Source organism: Manacus candei, unplaced genomic scaffold (genome assembly GCF_025592945.1).
Source record: "Manacus candei isolate 608988 ecotype Guabito, Panama unplaced genomic scaffold, ASM2559294v1 h1tg000050l, whole genome shotgun sequence".
Lineage (NCBI taxonomy): Eukaryota > Metazoa > Chordata > Aves > Passeriformes > Pipridae > Manacus > Manacus candei.
In genome coordinates, this window is record NW_026138098.1 from 16,406,987 (window position 1) to 16,420,278 (window position 13,292).

Sequence of the window (13,292 nt, forward strand, 5' to 3'; positions counted from 1 at the left end):
CAGCCTTGTTAGTTCTTCTTCCAAGAATAAAGCAAAACAAAAAGGTTAATGCAAGGGTCAGAGTTGCACCCTTTATAATGTGATTCATCAAATGCATTAATGAGAACACCATTTTGTTATCATTTCTAGAGAAGAGTGGTTGGATCAGAACAACTTGAAGAATAGAAACTATCTCACCACGCTGACCCTGGGACTTGGCAAGCTGGGAGCTCCCTGAAGAGTCTTCTGCATCACTGAGCCCAGCCTTGCCCCTCCAGAAAATCTCCCACGAGCAGCAAGCTGAAGGTGAAGTCTCTGTGAGTGTCAGGGGTGGGGGGGATTGTCTCCTACAGCTTCAGCAGCGGTGGGGTGCAAGAGGCAGACAAAGGCAATGCTATTATTAATGCTTTATTTGGTACAAACAACACATTTTAATCTGCCAGAAATCAAGCCTGATTGAGTCATAACTGTTGTGAGCTTGGATGCCTGAATTGTTCCTAATGTCTGAAAAAACCTTTTCTTCCCGTTTCTGCCAATCTGATTTGCAATCCAAAGGAGTTTGTAGCGTTAAGGTAAGTACATTGAATAGGCTTTGACTAATTCAGTCTCAGTTGAAAATGAGTGTATGTAATGGGATATTTCTGAGAAGAAGCCTCTTGTATTGTGCTCTTCTGAGTACAAGGTTTGTTTGAACGCTGCCATATCCTTACTGGACATCATAGCCATGTCTTTGAAACACTGACCTAATAAAATCCAGTGCTGGGGGTAGGGAGCCAGTTAAATGTGAAATGATCATAACCTCTCTACCCAACAGGGTATCCCCCCAAACAGGGATCAGACTTTCAACTTCAGTTTTTGCACAGTGGGAAAGAACCAGCAATTAAAGCTCCTTAAATCCTTGTAGTTGTCAAGCGCTGAAATTATATGACAGCAATATATGTGTTCTACAGTGGAGATGGGACAGAAACAGGTTATCACAATAATTATATTTTTCTTTTGAAAAAAGGACTGACTTTATTGAGTATTACAGGCCAGACCACTGCATTCCTGACGGGCTGTATGATCTCAGACAAGTAACTTATTTCCTTCTGTTCCTTTTACATGCTCTTTTTGTTTTTCCTACTTAGGCTGAAAACACTTCAGGACAAAAGCTCTCTCTCCCTCTGCCTTATGTAATGCCAGGCCTAACAAAGCTCTGCTTTGCTTTGAGGCTTTAGAGAGTGATGAAATATAAATACTTTCAAAGACAATAAGTGACACTGGCTTTGAATGGGAAGTCATAGCATGGCCTGAGAAGGGGCAATTTTAACTGTTCTTTCCTATCTGCTGATCAGTATTCTCTTGGAAAAAGAAGACTGGAAATTTTTGCAAACATTATAGATGCTTACACTGTTGTGGCAGACTCTGAAAGAACTGGATTATGAGTGGTTAAATTGCATTTGGCTGAAAATCAAATTAGCTTTATTGATACCTGTATGCCTCAATAGCACCTAAAGCCCAGGAGAGGTTTATTAAAAATTAAAAAACTCCTTTTCCTAAGTAGACACTCGTGATTAGTTGCAAAATTTAACCATCAAGTGTCTAGAGGGAGACGAGCTTGACAGTGTGATAATATTCAGGCTGTAAAACAAACAAATGAAAATAGGCTTTACTTTGAAGAATTATGAAGATTTTGCATACCTTCTTTCACTTTTTTTTTTAATTATTTTTTATCACCTGAGACTCCTGTCAGCATAAAGGACCAGGCAACATACAAACCCTGCCACAAAAAGGCTGTTGTTCCTCCAAAGAGCAGTTGGTCTTGGGGCACAGTGAGAGGGGCTAAATTAAGTTGCTTAAGAGATGCTTGGTCTGACTACATCTTATAACCTTTTTTTCTCCAGAAGTTCTTGTCATGTCAGTTCTACCAGTTGATCTACTTTATTAATTTTTTTTTTCCAACTTGGCTCTTTTACACAGTCAGACTGCATTCTGTAATAATTAGATAGATGAAGAGCTGAGATAGGTGGAACTCTGACAGAGACATAGGATTAAGTGTCCGGAGAGTAAAAACCTCTTAACCATGATCAGCAGCAGAAGACACAGCAAGTGAACTTGCACTGATTAGATTAAGTCAGCCCTGATGGCACAGGCATGGAAAATAAGTGCAGTAAGAAACTCCTTCTCGCTGATTTGGTGCCAGGCTGTGATGAGGAGCACCTGGAAAGACAGTCACTGTTGCAGTTACTCTGGCCTTTAATTTTTTTTTTGTTTTAAAAGCTAAAGAAAGTCCCAATAAAATTATTTTAACAAATAGACTGACTGATGTAATCATAGAAGGGCACATTTAAGTATTGTAGTAATAGTTTGCTTCATCCCACTTCTCCTGTACAAGGAGCTTTTAACAGAGGTGGTATCACTAATTATTCCACAAACAAAACACAGAAGTTGTGGTCTGTGTGTTTTCCCTCAGAAGATTTGTGACTGTCCTTTGGAATCAACGAAAATATTTCTCTCATGGTAGTGGTCCAGGTTTAGACAGTCTGTTGATATCATCAAGGTGGACGATTCTAATTCACCTTCTAGTTCACTAAAATGCATCCCCAGTAACAGCAATTTTTTGAGAAAAAGCACGAGGTCACTAGACCTCCTCATCCTCCAGGCTGGCTCATCATTCACGTGCCTACAGTGTATATAAGTGCAGGTAATATCTCATAAATCCAGTAATCAGGTGCATCTTTATAGGCTCCTGGATACCTGTTAGGTGATTGGGGAATTCTGAACCTGCTCAGTGTTAAGTGCAGTTAATGCTTTCATACTTGGCAATGCAACTTCACCAGGAGTAGCTCAGAGGAGATGGCATGGACAGCAGCAGTCCTGAGATCTTGTCCTTCTTTAGCATGTGGGAATGTCACTTGAAATTCACACCTGCATGTCCTTGCACTCATCTATTTTTTTCTTTCTTCCTTAGCATGTCAGTGTAACTGAAGTTCTTATGAACCACGAGAAAAGATGGAGGCTTGCTGGTGTGAAATGAAAGTGTCCAACACAGGCCTGCAAGAGCACTTGCTCTTTGGATTTTGGTGCTGTTCAGGTAGACACTATTTCAGTGACCTGCTCTGCTTTGCCAGGACAGGCTGTTCTGAGTCTGTGCAAAGGCAGCTTTAGGCAACTTAGTGAGCCAGATAGTTCAGACAGCTTCAAGGTTATGGAGCAGCTGAGTAGGAGTTTTCAGGAACAGTTTTGGACTTTAATTTTTAATTGCATCCTTTTTTATTTTTTTAGTTTGGCCCTACAGTGAAATTTGATTAAGGCAGTAGTAAAGGTTTTCCACACCAACAATTTCACCTTCAAAGGTATTTGCAGCTGTGACCTCGGACATTGTCCCTGTTTCATGTATTTCTCCTCTACTGACAGAAGGAGGAATTCATGCTTGCTGTTCATAAATAGGATCATGCCAGGGAACATCCTGACTCTGTGTGCAATCTCTCTGCCTGCAGTCTGTCTGCTTGATTTGCCAGCCCTGAATTTTCAGCTACCCACTGGATGTGAAAAGGGGCAGATATTAGATTTTATTCTGAAATGAACTCTTTCTTCTAAGGGTCATGAAAGGAAACGAAGGGCTAATCCCCTTGCTGTGGTGCTTAGCCCTGAATTATGCAGCAGGCACTCTGAGCAATGCTATGATATCCTTAGAAATCATTTTGATGAGGTGTCATTACATCAGCTGGAAGCAAACGCAGATGAAAAGCTCAACAGATAACAAACCAGAGGAATTCCCTTCAGTCTGAGGTTCATGTCCTCATTCAGGAGTTGAATTTGGAATCTGCTTGTCCTGGGTGTCATGAGAGTATGTTCTGAAAGCACACACACAGCTGTCCAGAAAATCTGAAAGGGCTGCCAGCCAGCTCATTTGTCTTTACCAGCTACATCAGGCTTTGATGTGCTGCACATGCACCCATATGATCTTTGTCCAGGTGGACAAATGTCTAGTTTAATGTTTAGCAGTAGGTCCTTCATAGCCTTTCAGTCAAGGGCTTCAGTTACATATTAATGGCACAGGTCTTTGTGCAGGTTCATCAGCAGAAACACTGGTACATACTGGGGTCGGGAATGTTTCGGCTCACCATGTCAGATATAGCTACTGGCCCCAGTTTGGCAATTACTTCAGTGTGCATGTAATTTTAAGCACATAAGTTATTCCAGTCAGTCAGGCTTGTGTTTAGAAGTGCATTGCTGACTGGGGAATTTCTGGCTCCTATAGCTGTTCGGATGTTGGCTCCCAGGAGTCTTCCTCCAAATTTAACAACGTTTCTGCTTTACTCTCTTGTGGTAGAAAAGTGGTAGCCTGCTTTGCTCTGTCAGCACAGACAGCAAATCTGCTTTAACTACCATCCTGAGAAGGTCTATCATTTATGCATTGGACAGATAACTTGATGGGAATAAACACGCGATGGTTTACTCTGAGAGGCCAAGCAATATGCATTCCTACAGCTGGGACTTGTTAGCTTGGTTGCATAAAAGCTCAACTTACCCAACTGGCAAAAATTTTACACAAAAAGTTGGGTGCTTGTTCCACGAAGTTTAGAAGTTTTGCAGAGCCTAAAAAGGGCAGTAGAGAATAAGAACCAAAAGATATATTAGAAATGGAATTGCTTTTGCAGCAGGTTTGGGAAAGAAATGTGTAAGCTTCTTTGAACTAGAACATGAAGCTACATCAGCTCCATGCTATACATGAGATAAATATTGTTCAGGGATATGTGGAGATATAGCAGATTAATCTTGAGGGAGAGGAAGGAGTGTTTGGGACATTTGTAGGTAAGGGAAATGTATTTAAAACTGCTATTCTTTATCCTGATTTTTTTAAATAAATGGATCCTTCACTTTACTGCACCATAACTTATACGAGTGAGGGAGTTTCTCTTTTCTCTGGGCAGTGATGCATTGTATCTTTTTTTCCTGTATTCACTTGTACTAGGAAATGTCTGCAGGCCACCTGCCACTTCCACCTTGGCTGTGGAAGAATGAACCTATAATAGGGAGACAGTACTGCCTTACAGTGCAGGCCTTTCTCTTCCTTTTTAACCACATCCTTCCCTTGAAGAGCAGACCGTCCAGCCTGGCCCAGTTCAAAATGGGAGAATGGCAAAAGCAGTTTTTCCTGTGAAGCTGTGCTTTTTACAGCCAACTGTATAATGTAAACTTACTTATTATATCATTAAATATATATTTAACTCTTTCCTGTTTTCAAAACCATCATTGCCTATTCCACTGAGGTTTTGGGACACAAGCCCTTTTTATAAGAAGAATCTTGGTCAGTGCTAGGTTTTCCAGACCATGGATCACTGCTGTACACACACATCAAACAATTTTTCATCTCCTGGAACTTCAGACGTATTCCAGCACCATTCTCCTATGGGGAGAGTTGTTCCACAGTTACCAAAATAAGATTTCCTATGCCTCCTGCCTACGCATTTGAGACTGTCAAGTCTCTGAAATGGGACATGGAATGACAAGGATCATGGGCTTAGGAAACTCCTAAGCTCCTGCAGTACTGCCTGGGCCTTTCAGTTGTCTGTAACTACAGAAGGCAACTTCACATCAGAAGTGGTCTGGATAAATGAGCACCTTGGACACCACCCTTCCACCATATCTTCAGCTCTTCCTCCAAGCACCTGGAAAAGCTACAAGTAGCTGGGGAGCTCTGTCAGATGTAGCTAATCTCTTCTCTGTCAGAAAATCCACAGCTGTTCCCAGGTGCAGCCCAAGTATATCCAAGCAAAACAGCAAGAAGTGGGGTTCAGTTTATGACAGGTTTTCCTGGCTTCTATAGAATAAATGTGAACTTATAGCTCTGTGGGTTACAGCAGACAGCACAGTCTGGTATTGCTCTCTCCTTTCCTCAGCTGTGCAGTTCAAGCTTCTGCTCATAACTAAGAGTGAGGATGATCTAAGGAGAGGTATGTATAAGGGTCTACAGCAGGTCTGGGGCTGTGCTGGTGGGGAGAGGTGGAACTGACAGAGAGGTGGTATCAGCACCTTCAAGTGCCTCAGAAGGGATATCATGTTCTTCAGATCCAGAGAGAAGCAGCATCTTTGCTGACTGCCTTGTCCCACTGCCAAGATGAGGCTATTACAAGTAAATGGCTCGGTAATAGGAGTTGCAGAAGGGCCCCAGGAGTCCAAGCAGGTGGCACAGCTGGTGATGACAGGCTCAGTCTGTGGGAACAGTATGTGTGCTGGAGATAGCCAGGGAGAACCCATTTTAGCAGGAGCTGGGCAGACTCACAGTCACATGGGTTCTGGCTCAGCTGTACAGCCTGAGCTTTAGGAAGCTGAGAAAATCAAGTTTTCAGAACTTGCATATTGCAGCTGAGTGACTCCACAGCACACTGACTCCATTTCCTGGGGCCAATGAGTTGTTCTCACAGTCCTATTTCTGCTAGAATCACAAAACAGATGACAACTGAATTTCTAATCCAATAGTGTATTTAGAATTGGCTCGGGAATTGGGCAAAGATTCAGTTTGAGTATTTGATATGAAGTGTTCACTTCAGGCTAATGCTATTTCTGTTACATCCCTCCTTCAGAGCATGATTTAAGAGGACTGTCTGATAGAAGGGCACTGTTACTTGCTGACTCTACGTTACCTCCTGCAGCATTTTGGATGCAGCTTAATTCCTCTGTGAAAAGAACTGATACAACCAATCCCCATGAACTCTTCACACTTGATGGAAACACAAGTGAAGAAGTTGATCCATAATAATTAGGGAATTGGGATCAAAAGCAGGCAGGTTTAACCCAAACTGTTTTGCTCAAAGGCAATACTGCAGCTTATAATACACAACTTAATTACCAGAGAACATCCTTTCTGCAAGTAAAGGCGCTTTCCGGAGTGGAAAAGCTGCTATAAATATAATTTTAAATTCTACTCGAACTAGGTTAGGAGAGCATGAGTTTGAATGGTACTTGAAAGACTAAAAGGAGAATGTCACGTAGTGTTGTCCTGTTTTGGCATCGCTCCTCAGTGGAAAGGCCATTGTCACCTATCTGCCCTCTCATGTCATTCAGAAATAAGAAATCAAACACAAGGCAGAAATTATGTTCCTTAACATCCTTTCCCAAACAGATGTTGTTGTCCTACTTTAGAGCAGTGGCAGGCACCTTCAGTGCAGGGCTGCAGTTGCTCTGTGAAAGGCACACTGAACTATGTTTTGTATGAACAGTCCTTTTGCACGTCTGAGACACTGTGCTAATACAAAGCTAAACTGCAGAAGAGATTCATCCTCCCCCACAGTTTGCTGCTTTTCCTCTTATGTTATACACTTACTGTACACTCTATAAGCTCTGCTGAGTGGAGCTCAGACTCATAGGATGGATGTAAATTTAAGATTTAGTGTTTTTTTTAAATACATTGTGTGTGAATAGTTTGACAAATGCGGAGGATATCAGATATTTTAGCATTTGTTTTCCTTTGTCTCATACAACCCCTGGCTTCACTGAGGATTAGCTGTCAGCAGCCATTACACAGCAGTGAGTTAACTACAGGAGTTACTGGGTTATATAATTGTGTAGAAATTTCCACACTCAGTAAGTCATATCTCCTCATGACCAGGTTTTTTTCTGGCCTTCTGGCTATATAGTCTATACTAAACTTTTTTCAGGGCAGTGATTGAAGCAGTATTACTGAAGGAATTCTAGCAATAAGTTTCCTGGTATCTTACAGATTTTTCCAGAATAAAACATTAGCAAGACACCATTACATATTCTCATGTTTATATCCTGTGTGCTCTGAGTGTAGTGCTTTCATTACATGGCCTTCATTACATGGTACTTCTCTGCCTCTAAACTCTCTTTACAGAAAAGTGCTAAAAAGTGCAAATCTCTGGATTTGCTTTTTTGTCCTTTTTAGGATTGGGGTGAGGTGGCTGCATTATTGCTTGTTTTTATTTTTTTTTGCCTCATAGAATTCTACAGCACTTCAAGACTTTAATGTCCTTTTCCTCTCTGTGGCAGGTCTTTTTTTTTCAGTGCTTGCTGGAGTATATGTTTTCTGCTATGCTCTAGTGTCAATACTTGGAATCTTTGACTAGAACAACCTAAGCACCTAGTGTAAACATTTCAGCATATAAAAAAATCTCAGCTGAGGAAAGGAAAACCAAAGCTGAATCCACAAAGTTATGCTGATGTTGTTGAATTTGAGCATCACTGTGTCTAAGTGTTTTGTTTGTGGTGGCCAGAGCATAATCCATGTCCTTGCATTAGGCACCTGTAAGTAAATAATGTGATGCAGAAATACTCAAGTTGCTTTAGCAACTTTTACTTAGTTGCAACTTTTATTTAGTTGCTTTTCAGGGTGTGTTATCACAGAGAGCATTTCACACTCATGACAGTAGCGATACCTTGGGTTATGCTGCCTGTGACTGGAGGAGGGCTTTTGCTTTCTGTTATTTCACTTCTATATAAAAGGAATTCTCTGGACTAAGAGAGTGGGAGCATAGAAATGACTTACTAATTAAAAGGCTTGGACTCTCCCTTGGGAGGGAGGAGCCCTTGGTTCTGGTTTCTGTCCTATTTCTGAGCTCCTGATATAATGAGTATCAAATTCTCCTGCTTATTTCTGTCAGAGTGAAATTTTTCTAGATAAAACATTAATTAAAATGGAGATAAAACGGACTAAACCTTTCCCCATTCCTTCTCACCTGACCCTTGCTAGCTCACACTTGCAGGTTATTAGGTTCAATTAAGTAAGTTAAAAAGCCATGAGCAGGCATTTCCTAGGCTAGAACCTGTTTAGTTAGATAGCTGTAAAGTAACAGAGTAACATTAGTGTTTGTCTAAAGCTGGAGCGGATGAGAACGACACAAAAGTTGAAACATTTTCTGGTGGAGTCCCACTGACAACCGTAAGGTAGAATTCTGTTTTCAAATTAGTTCGAACAATATTCTATTCCCTTATATTTTGTGTATTCTTTTGGGCTTTGATATTACATTCCATTTTTGTTAGAAAGTGATTCCACATTAATGTGTTCAGCATATAATGAGCTTGTTATACAGAGGTAAAATGTTGGTTGGTGTTGTTAAAATACATTTACATTTTTAATATTTGTAGCAAATCTTAAGGGGGGAAATGCTTTTGGTTTTCTTTGTTCATGGTTGCAGATAAAGGGATGTGACTGTAAGAAGTAAAACTGTCCAGCTCTGAGCTGTGACAAATTCTACAACAGGTAGATAATGGGGAAAAGAAACCAACAGCCAGTCACCCACAAATTAGAATATGTGTCATGTCTTTTAACCGGGAATCTAATTGCCTTCTAGAGTAAGTTGTGACTACACTGAACTTTACTCCCTACAGATAATCTCTTTAGGTAAAATCCTTCTCATTGTGCAATATCATCTTACTAACATCCCAGTATTATTTTGGTGCTCTTTGAGAGGAGCAAAGAAATATTACCATTGCTGGTCACTCGTTCATAAACTGGTGACAATTTACAAGTGACAGCATGCAGGTCTCGTCCAAAGCAAGAAAGGCAGAGGCAGAATGCTCAGCAGGACATTTCTGGCACATGTGTGTATGCTGTGAGTCTGTGATGTGGGCTCTGACTACAACAATGTGCACCAGGCACAGCTGGAGGAATAAGGTATGTCATGAACAAGATTTTGTCCATCTCTTAGAATTTCACGTTTGTTATTTGACACTGCCCATGCTCTGTAGTCTGACAGTGAGATTAGAGGCCTTTTTGTAACTTTGAAAGCAAAGATCTTGGAGACCAGATGAGATGAGATCATGAATTGTATCTTTGCCATGGTTTTTGGCAGTATTTTGCAGAATTATTTTGCATATGAATTGTATCAACCCTCTCTCTCTTTCAGACTTTTATTTCAATGGGTACTTGTGGAAGCTGGCAAGCAAGTCAAGAAGGTGTATCAGAGGGCACAATGTAGTTACATGTAACTTCATTAACAAATATTTTGATTATTTACCTTAGTGGTGATGTTTATGCTGTTCCAGAGACCATTTTTCTTCACTTGGTAGTGATCAAAGTACGTGTCATCAAAGAGTTAAGAGTGGTTGCTACAACCACGAACAAAAAGGTTAACTTCTTGCTCCAGAGTGCAGGAAATCGTGAAAAAGAAAATAGCAAAAAATAAAAATATCCCCAAGTGTTTTGACTGCTCAGGCTATTGGATAGAGAAGGAGAAAACACTGTTCTCCTGTATGTGAAACATGGGCTGATAAATATGTTCACAAGTGCTTTATGTGTTTAGGCCTGCAGGAATACCCTGAGAATCTAAGTAGATCTTAGGTTATTGAACAATTGAGAAGTATTAGGACAAAAGCAGTTTTATAAATTTCTGTTCACAAAAACACAGGTCCAAGCAATGCCAGGCAGCAGCTGGAAGGGGATTTTAGGAAGCTGGTAGCAAATAAATATCACTCAAGCTCCCAGAAGCAGTAAATGGATACTTGATCTTACTGATTTAGCCCCAAGTGCCTACCATGGCACCCAATGAATGGTAGGCACAGACACATTGAGAAGTTACTGTGCTCTGGGGAAAACAGCAGGAATTCTGTCCTAACTACTGCCAAGGGCCTGCCATATGACTTCATACTTGCTAACGGTTTATTTCTCCTTCAAAAACAGGAAAAGGGGGATATTTGGGGACCTTTATCATGTTTCCTTCTCTAACTGTTGTAGGTACAGTTTGTTACCTCAAGATAAACTGCAAAAACTTGCTTGCCCCTGGGGAGTGAGAGAAAATTCATTTGAACAGCCATCATCTGCATGTGCAGCTGGTGCAGGCAACTTTGTCATGTGTTCATAATAGAACTGTGTGGCACAGGGGTTTTCAAATAGCTCTTAACACTTTTATGAAAGCAGGTTGCATAGGTTGCATGTTTTAAAACTCATTCCTTGGTTCAGCCCTAGGAGAGAATGTAGCAATTCTCCCCATGTGCTCCTGCTGTTTATCTTTTGCTAAACAGAGGAAAGCAGATTATGGCTTTTAAGAGCTAAGCTCTGGCTTTTTCTGCAGGTCTGTGTGAGGAGGGACATGTTGCTTTGGTGTCTTGAATGCAAAAATGCTTAGCTTAGAAGTACGTCTAAATAAGCTTAATACAAAGCTTCAAGAGTCATAGAGGTAGCTATTTTAGTTCAGTTTAAGTTTGCCAAAATAACACATACAAACCAGAGGCAAAAAAAGGCCAGGCAGCCCTTCATACTTAAGTGCATTGGTTTAAATTAGGTTACTGCAACCTTTAATGCAAGCAAAGTCTGGGTTAAATGCTTTTATCAGCTGGAGAAGGGAGATTGTCATTTTCAGTGTACCTTGCAAGAGGTATGGCTTACTTTATCAGTAAGGGAAGGATTGGGGATTAGAAGGTCCACAGGAACAATTGTTCTCTGTAACTGAAGAGGGGGTAAACCCAGACTGATTTTTGTCCAGATGGACTTGGAACATCGTACAGTGAAAGGCTACAATTAGCAACTTAACACTCATTAATTGGAAGATGTTCATAAGAACTCCCTTCTCAAATTCAGCTCTGAAGTGATGAGAAGCCTACAACTTCTCATCCATTCATTCACTACTGGAATTCATATTACAGATCACTGTCTTGTAAAAGCACTTCTCCTGGAAGAGCAGTCAGTAGACCATTCTCCTGAAAGTTATAATTATTCACTACCAGTTTGAAATCAAGTTCACATATGAGATATTGCACCAGGTAATATCAGGACAAATCAGAGCAACAAAAGCCACAGGGCTCTGCACACTAAAGAGCTTTCTCTATACTTAGCACAGGTAACCTCATCAGCTTTTTGTAGTTTCCAAAGGGTATTTAATTTCTGGTGTAATCCTACTCGGTTCCAGCAGGGTTCTTGAGCTGCATTTATGTAGACATTGAAAGAAAGCAGTGACATAGACCATGCACCATTCTTGTGGTCTTCACTTGCCCTGACATAGCAGAATTCATATTTTTTTCAAAGAAATATTCTGTGCAGTTCCACACAGCTGTATCACTGAACTTTGTCTCCTATTCTTAAAAAATAAGTCATTATAAACTACTGTTGTGGTGATTTTTTTCTTTTTTTTTTCCTGATCATTCTAATCCCTAGCCTGCAAACATTGTTAAACTTCTAATAAAGGAGTGCAGTATCTTTGTCAGCAATTTTTCTTAAGCTCAGAGAAAATAATTCAACACTTCCTGTTCTCATGGCTCTTGATGCTGCATTTCATGGGGAAAACTACATTCTCAGAAATATTTCCATCACATGTATTTTTGTATTTACCTTCATCTTAGCATAATAAATAACTTAGCAAGTGTGGCTTTTCCATTTTAGAGAGAAAACATAAGTGGATCATATATTGCATTACAAAATAACTAGAAAAGACAGTTTGTGTGTGTGTAAGTTGTTTCTCTGTTTAACCTTATCCAGTGTAAACAGTTCTCCAGTACAAGTTTTGGGGGTTTTGTATCTAGTATACATTCCCATAATGCATATCCCAAGATTTCCTTAGCATGTGCAAAGGATGACAAATATCAGTACTTCATACAACTATATTTAATAAGTTATTACAGAAAAAAATAAAGTCCAAACTACAAAGTTTAAGCAGTTGTAAGCAATAGCAGCATTGAGCTCCATGTTTAGTCACAGTACTGCAGTTCCATACAAGCATTAGTCCAAGCCAAAAAGGAAGAAGCCTTGTTAGAATTACTAGCAAAAACAATCTAGGAGAACATGTAATAAAAGATACAGTACATTTAAAATTAGTTGAAAAACAAGTACAGAGATCTTAGCTGTGAATGTTCTAAAAGTTATGTCCATTAGTTTGACAGTAAAATTACAAATATCTAATACTTTATACCCCAACAGAACTATATCCAGGAAAGAAAAAAGAGCAAAAATTATCTCTTATTAGCACCCTGGTTTTCCACTTACTGATGAACTTTTTCTCATGTAAATTTGAGTGTGTCAGAATTATGTGACCAATGTGATTTCTGACCAGCTACCCATTTGGGGTATAGAGTAGTCACTAACATGAATATAAAATACTCTGTGGTATGATAGAACACTATAGCAGCAGAGATTAAGAAGTTTGTTTAAAAAAAAAAGAAAGGAAGGAAGGAAAAGAAAAAGGGTTTAGCTGACATCATACAAACTAGCATAAAAGCAACTACATACAAGCCAGATTAAACAAAAGAGACATTTCTACAAATCTGTGACTAATCTTTCACTCATACCTTGCAAGTAGAGATGTCACAATACTGAAATATTAACATGGGAGCTTTTCCCAGTTAAGCGCCTTTTTTTTTTCTTTTTCTTTTTTTTTTTT